The sequence below is a fragment of the Grus americana genome, chromosome 17, assembly GCF_028858705.1.
Source record: "Grus americana isolate bGruAme1 chromosome 17, bGruAme1.mat, whole genome shotgun sequence".
In the NCBI taxonomy this organism is placed as follows: domain Eukaryota; kingdom Metazoa; phylum Chordata; class Aves; order Gruiformes; family Gruidae; genus Grus; species Grus americana.
The window spans coordinates 7,663,604-7,669,653 of record NC_072868.1 but is presented as its reverse complement, the minus strand read 5'-3'; the positions used below and the strand labels follow the sequence as shown (position 1 = coordinate 7,669,653).

Below are 6,050 nucleotides of genomic sequence, written 5' to 3'. Positions count from 1 at the left end.
AGAGGGTGCGGAAAAAGAGAGCGCAGAGGTGAGGGACGCGAGCCCTGAGGGGGCGGGGATCCTGAGGTGAGTGGGGGAGGGGAGGCGGGTAACGGCCGCGCGGCCCCTGAGTGTGCGAGGGGCAAAGAGCTCCTCAGGGGGGCCCTAAAGGTCTCTCCTGGCTTCCCACCTCCCCGGCGGGGTGCTCGGGCGGGAGCCCCTCGGCAAGGGAGGCAGCAGCGCTTGGAGGAGGCGCCTCGCAACAGATGGTTAAAGCCGGCTCCTCGCCGCGGCCCGCATTGGCCGGCGGCGCGAGCCGGGCGGGAGGAAGGGCGGGAGGGAGCCGGCCCCGCGCAGGGAGGGCGACAGCAGCGGCCGGAGCTGCGCGGCCGCGCGGCGGGAGCGCAGCGCAGCGCCCCTACCCCGGTTTGCTCGCTTCCCGCGCGGGTGCTGAGGCGACTGGCTTCCCGGGGCGGAGGTCGTCGCTCAGCCGTTGATTGCCGGCGGCTCCGGGCCACCTGTGAGTTTTCCGCCTGGTGGGTGCTGTAAGTAACGCCGCCTCCGTGCGCAGCCGGGCTGGGGCCGCCAGGAGGGTTCTGGCTGTGGGGGCGGGAGGCCCGGAGGGCTCGGCTACCTCTGCTGTTGCGTGTGCTCGGGGTGGGCGAGCCGGAGCTGCCGGCTTCTCCTCCGGTTTAACCCGTACAGTAGGAAAACAGGGAAGGTGTGAGGGGAGATCCTCCCCCCGGCAGGAGACTGAATCAATGTCGGGGAGATTTTTATCACCTGTGAGGAAACTCCCATTCTGCCCACACACACCCCCCCATTCTAGCTTCACCGGTGCAGAGTCGCTTATGAATAATTACTGGGCTTTGGTCCTCAGTGCTCTGCGGAGGGGGAGACTGCCAGGTGGGGAGCTGAGATGCGGGGGAAGTGACTTGCCCAAGGTCACGCAGTGAGGCAGTGGCTGAGCTGGAAAATAACATGCGCCGTGCTAAAAACTTCTGGTTCCTAGTCCTGTGCTGGGCTCTTGAGCAGCGCTGCAAGGCTCTGGGGCTCCAGGTACAGACGTGGTAGAGTTGTAGGTAGGTCTCTAATTGGTGGGTTTTTTGGGTTTTTTTTGGTTCTCCTTTAAAGTGTTATGAATGGTTGTGCAACTGTGCAGAGGTGCAGTGTCTGTGTCATCTCCCTTGTTTTCTCCAACCTGCAAACATATGAATGAATATATGCTCTTGCTTTTCTGTGACTAATGTTTACTAGATTGAAACCAGAAACTGTTGGTGAAAATATGTTTTTTCTTCACTTTTACCTTGGCAATAAGTGATATCTTTGCTATTAGTGGCGAATGTCTTCTTATGCCATCAGGCAGTAGTTGTGAAAAGCCTCTTAATTGGTTAGGTGTCAGCTGTGTTCCAAAATTAATCTGCAGTGCAATAGCTTTTATGCTCAATGCTAGCGAGAGATGTAAAACATGGTGGTCCATGTAAAAACTTACACACTTGAGTATAATGTGATTCAGACATCCCCAAAGGATGCAACTGGAGTAATTGTTTTGGTGCTAGCTATATGCATAACAATTCTCTTTCCTTCTCTCTCTCCTCTCCAGATATAATTTTAATCAGTTTACATAAGGATATTCTTCTGTAGTTTGTCCCCGCTAATGTTCAGTGTTTCCTTGAGTTTCTCATTATGTGGAAGTAAAACTGATACGTCTAAGGATGTTGTTTTGATTAAACGTATTATGGGAGTCCTTCAAGTCAATCCTCTTCATAGAGTTTGATTGATCCTTGGCATTTCATGATGTGTCCTGCAGCATTGAAACTTAAAAGTTTAAGTGTGCTGTTCAAATACTAAACTAATCCCCTTACCATCTTTCTCCATTTTACCTTAACTGTTCTGCTTCAGTCTGGGGGGGTGGGGAAATGGAATATGAGAGTTTTAGGAAAACACTCAAAATATTTGTGTACATAGAACAGCTTTATTTTTAATCTGTATTAGGGAGTTCAGGTGAACTCTGGACTCTCTTCAGCACAAATCATGGAATTCAAGGTAAGGTTCCTGGCATGGTGGGATTTTCCTACTATAGATGTTTCTAGGCTTGAATGAGTGGGGTTTATGTGTGTTTGTTTTAATCTGATATATATGGAAGATATAGTGTTATTCTCAAAATATTTAATGGACTTTTCCCCTCTGGACTTTGATATTTGCAAAACCCCCTTTTTGTTGTAGCCAAAATTCAAGCACATAACACATTTTTGCTGCTTTAGATTCCTTGCAAAGAGTCTTATTTCAGGTAATGTCTAGCTGAAAGTGTTTGCCCTTGCTGTATAAAACCATCTTGATTAGTCTGGTCTTTCAGCACCAGATCCTCCATCATTTCTTCTGAATGGATAGGAAAATGTCTGTAGTTTTTCTACCTAAGTAGCTAATATTATTTCATTAAACAAAATGTTAAGTTGGAATAGATGATGCTTTACTATGGCTCTGTATGTTTTGATTTCAAGACTATATATTCCACTGTTGTGACTTCCTTTCAAACATCTCTGTTATGAGGATCACAGGTGAGAAGAATTATGGCTGCTTCTCTACAAAAATAGAAATTCAAAGGGACTTGGTGATATCAAATTTTCAAATGTAACTGATTTAGGTATATGAATAAGACCCTTCTCTGCTGCGAACGAGAAAGGTTGTGATGGAATAAAGCAAATACTTTTGCTCTGTAATAGTAGATGCATATTTTTGAGATGCTAGATTTAATATCTCAAAGGCCTCTACAACTTGGAAAAGGTGTGAATTTTTATTTTATTTTCCCTTCAAAATTGTACTGAGAAGAAATTAATTTGAATTCTAGACAGCTCTAACTTCTTGCTCTGTAGATAGTGTAGAATGATTAAAATATTTTCTAAATAGTTGTAACCCCTCAGAGACACAATATTTTTTTCTCCTTTTATCTCTCAACATCCTTTCCTCGGCCACCTGCAGATGTAGCCTCACTGTGAAGTTCAGAATAGAGTAAAAGTAAGACCAAGAACTATTACAAACCCATCAGAGAATTTTGGTTAAAAATGTTGGTGAGATCAGACTTCTATGAAGAATGCTCTACACCTTTGCCAGTTTCCATAAAGAGTAGATAAGATCTACCTTTCAAATTGTCCCTTGCAGTATTGTTGACAGAACACATTCTCATTTTTATCAGTATGTTGGACCAATTTTTTGGGCTGGAGTGGACACTTTGGAGAATGAGATACAGGCCTACATTTCCAATATAAAAATGGGTGTTCCAATATGCTCATATTTTTTAGAATATCTTTGGTTCATTCCAGTACAAGCCATGATTTAATTTGAAACCTGAAAAGCTGTAATAGGTGAAGTTTATTTTGATTGGGTTTTTAAAATTTTGTTTCCACCCCTCCTCCCCACTAGTATTAGTGCCTAATAGACTTGGATTTTTGTTTAACTTTTGGAAATTGTTTGAATTTCTTAATAGAGTTTGTTGCTGGTTAACTGCCTCTCCTCTGCCTATCCCTACCACCTCACCCGAATCTTGCATGGGGAGAAATTCTGGAATGATCATGCAAGTTTGACAAGGGAAGATTTCAACTAATTAGTGGTTGACCTCTGTAGGAGGAGAAAAGATGTGTAATATTTCTGAATTCCATAAAAATGTTACCTTGGACTTGTCTCAGTACTAAATATAACTACGACTTTCTACAAATACAGGTGCTGCAAGTGTAAAGGTCTTCAGCAAGAAGCAGCATCCCAAGAAGTGTTGCTTCTGAGGCAGTAAGAATGTCTCAGGAAACAGAAATTTTACTCTTCCCTCTTGTAAGGAGTTGTACTTGAGTTCTAGTGTTCTTGTAATATGTGAAATGTATGCTCGTATTGTGCAGCTTCCCTGGGATCCCTCATGCACAGATTTATGTTATCTTTGCTTGTCAGTGTCTACAGTGGTCTGTATTGCAGTATAATGCAAACTTCTATTTTCTGTACTAGCACAGTTGTGTATATGTTTGAGTAAGGCTTGTTGTTTGTTTTTTTTTTTAAAGTAAATGCAATAGTTTAACCTAGACTCACCTCTGTGTCTACGTGTGTGTATATATCTCTATATGTATGCGCGCATGTGTAAAAAAACACAGCGATGTGTATCTGTGTTCTTATTTCGCAAATCTTGGTGAGCAAAATTTCCAATTAAAGTATTTGAAATAATGTCGTCTTTCTGCCATTTGGCTATGGTAGGAAATTTGTTTTGTTGCTCAGAATAGAGTGACACTAAAGAAAATTAACTAGTGTGAAAGATCCAACAACAGAATCTAGGAAACTTTGAGTGAAACTGTCTGTAAAGCTGAATGAGATTCACAAAGCAAGTATGTTTTTATTTAGTTTTACAAGACCCTATTTTATACTTGGAACCTTTATAACACAGTTCCTACATAAAGTGTTTTTACTATCTAAGCTTACGCACAATGAACTGAAGTAGCTAATGATGATTTGATGATGAAGAAATATATATCAGTGGCATGTTGACATCTGTTTTGTTACAGCAGGGATATTTCTCCCCTTACACTTTGAACAGTATAGAAGATTTTAATGTAGTTAATATCTGCAATAAGCTTATTCTAGATTTTAGTTTGTTGTTTTGTATTTCCATCTATATTTTCTAGCATTGGTTCACCTTCCACAGTAAAATGAGGATAGCAGCTCACAGTTCAATGAGTTTAAGCAGTTTGTGGTGGAATAAAAGTTCTGATGTGTAATCACTAGTACTAATTAGCCATGTTTAATGGATTGTTGGAAGAGAGTGTGAAAATAAAACATACCTATTAGGCTGCAGAGTTGTCTCTAATCTGCATATAGTGTTCTAAAATGAAGGTAATAACTTTATGGTGACGGGGAAACAACTGTAAATATCAATACCTCACAAGAAATAACATAAGTACTGAATGAAGTCTCATTGCTCTGGAAAGACATGTCCCATTTAGAAGTACACAGCACCTTATTTCAAGTTCCTAAAAGGAAAGCAATTGCATTGCCTGCCTTATTTGAAGATCTCGGACAGGCAGCAGTCATTGTGAAAGGCTGAAATTATTGATCACTGAGGTAGGAAGTACTGTAAACAATGGTTCTGCTGTGATCTGACAGTTCTCACCATCTCTGTGGCTGAGTCATTGACTATGACTGACCAGTTTAATAGAAGAATTCAGTGTATTTAACAACTTGTGTTTTCTAGTAATAGTTGGGAAAGGAAGATCTTAAAGCTGAAATGCGTCAGAAGATGTTATTTACAATCTGGAAACTGAAGAAGGAAAACTTCTTGTAGGCTTTTGGTACCTGCAAGTCCCGATCAATTGACCTATTACATGGATTTCCTTAGATCTGCTTATAGATTTAATATTTTTCTTCTGGATTCTGTCTTCTATGTGGTTGAAGTGCTAACAATATGAAGTTCTTTATGCATTCCTCTTTGCAGTGTTAGCCCTGCCTGTTAACCCAGAGTAACTGCCATTCAGTGGAGGGGAGGAACGCAGGTCAAAAAGACAGCAGTGTGTTTTAGGGTAGGATTTTTGTTATTTTGTTTTTATAGCTTTTATATTAGAATCCTAACCCAACGTATTTTGCTTTTGTGACTGTGAAAGGAGTAAGAGTATGCAGTCTTGGAAGTTGTAGCTTGCTTCTCAGGAAGGTTGAAGTACTGAAACCATAAAGCTCGGTGCATACCTAAGAATTAAAGTTCTGATCCTTCTCCCACACCAAGTACTTGGCAGCACTCAAAAAATGATGGATTTAATGTCAGCTGATCTTCACAATGCTTTATTGTTTCTTCCTTTTCCAGTGCTCCCTTTTTGTCTTAGTTAAAATGAGTAACAAGTTTATGTTTCATTGTCATAATAGCGTTAATTTTCAACTGAGGTATGAAGTTATGCCAAAAGTAATAATGTATATTAAATATAATGACAAGATCCTGTCATCCAGATTTAAGTTTGAGTAGTGAACAAGGTAGCATTAAATGCCTGTATCTGTCTTGTCCAGTAATTACTAACTTTACTACACAGTGAGTCAAATTCATCAACAATTTT

At 41.3% G+C, this 6,050-nt stretch overlaps 1 protein-coding gene across 5 annotated transcripts in view; it reads left to right on the top strand.

Moving 5' to 3' along the window:
* Positions 1 to 327: 327 nt before the first annotated feature.
* The window catches only part of SULF2 (sulfatase 2), a 165,114-nt gene continuing 159,391 nt past the window's right edge, over positions 328 to 6,050 (top strand). For 3 of the 5 annotated variants that reach the window (XM_054845146.1, XM_054845141.1, XM_054845142.1), the window contains exon 1: positions 328 to 524. The gene's annotated coding sequence lies outside the window, so the exon portion shown is untranslated. The remainder of the gene's footprint in view (positions 525 to 6,050) is intronic. The other 2 variants (XM_054845144.1, XM_054845147.1) reach the window with 2 other exon arrangements.